Source organism: Mus caroli, chromosome 3 (genome assembly GCF_900094665.2).
Source record: "Mus caroli chromosome 3, CAROLI_EIJ_v1.1, whole genome shotgun sequence".
NCBI lineage: Eukaryota > Metazoa > Chordata > Mammalia > Rodentia > Muridae > Mus > Mus caroli.
This window is the reverse complement of record NC_034572.1, coordinates 57,209,539-57,210,909: the sequence shown is the minus strand read 5'-3', so window position 1 is coordinate 57,210,909 and position 1,371 is coordinate 57,209,539. Positions and strand designations below refer to the sequence as shown.

The window sequence follows — 1,371 nt, the reverse complement described above, 5'->3', positions numbered from 1 at the left end:
GCTCCAGCTACCCCGTTGCTGATCCGGCCGGATGAGGCCTGTGGCCCTACTCAGGCCGGTCAAAAGTAGGTTTTCAAGGTAATTTTATGGTACTTTGGCAAATAGGCATGAGCTTTGTCTACCTGTTTGATATGCAGAACGTTCGTATTCTCTTGAACACTTACTGAGTCGTTTCCTTTCTTTGAAAGATTTGCTGAGATGTGCTTTGTTGGCATTTCTCACTGTCTAAGCAATGAGACTGGATCAGCTCAGGTAGGTTGTCATGGTGCCTGATTGGTAGGGTCTCCAGGCCAGTCTACTTTCTAGGATGCTCTTAACAACCAGCATGCTGCTTTAGACAAAACAGCTGATAAGAGGGTTACAGAGTGAGTGTGGCTGGCATCCCATAGGGAGCAGTTAATGTGGTTGTCAGATGGTATGGTCAATTAGTGTGCATATCTATCCAAACTACAGACTACTAGTTCTTGATCACAGGGTATGCCATTGAGGAATTCTTTCATTTTAAAATCTGACATATTTGGTGAAGATCAAAAACAAAAAACAAAACAAACAAAACAAAACAAAACAAAACAAAAAAACTTATGTGACTAACCTTTCCAGTCAACATTGGTGTTTAGAGACCAGGGTTCAGGTAAGTTATGTGGTCTGCAGTTACGCTAAGGAAAGGGAGAGGTCACGTGTCTCTTTTCTCTATCCTCTTCACAGTTCCACTAGATACAAGCTGGGCACAAGGAGGGTGCTGGAATTTCCATAGCTTGATGTTGATGAAGAATTTGAGTGACACTGGCTTAGAGGTCATTTTTCCATCTTGTGTGTTCCTACCCTCGTCACTGCCTTTTCAAGTGGATGGGGTACACATTTAAAATAGCTCATGGCTTTCACACTTGAAAACATTGAAACAGGCACACTGTTGAGGGCCACCCACAGGGTTCTACCCTGATGCTCTCTCATGCTTATCCAGAATCTCTTTGGTAGCCACTTTGAAATGTGCTCAATGCTCCTGCCTCACCCTGGAGCCCTCCCTTCACCTTGCACTATGGCCATGACACTGGAGCCGGACGGCCTGTCAAGCTGCCCTATTGCACAGAGCTCATTTTCAGAGATGTAAAAAGGCTGGCAGATTGAGGAGGAAGAGAGAGCTGATCTTATTTTCATGCCCAGGAGTAATTGGGCGGAAAGGCGATGCTCTGGGCATATTCCCACCAGTGGCAGATGCCACTGTCTGTGAGGAAGAAGTGCAGTCTCTCCACCCCTCCCCCTTCCTCTTTTCTGGAGTGAAGCCCGAGGCAATAACATTAAATCGAGCATTTCTCCTTTTTACATCGAAAATGCTCTTGAGCTTGAATTATGAATTCAAATGGTTGTTAAAGA

The 1,371-nt window shown here is 44.9% G+C and overlaps 1 pseudogene; it reads right to left on the bottom strand.

The window, feature by feature from the left end:
• Window positions 1-1,155, bottom strand: part of LOC110291825 — a 12,909-nt pseudogene extending 11,754 nt beyond the window's left edge.
• Between the last annotated feature and the right edge of the window lie 216 nt (window positions 1,156-1,371).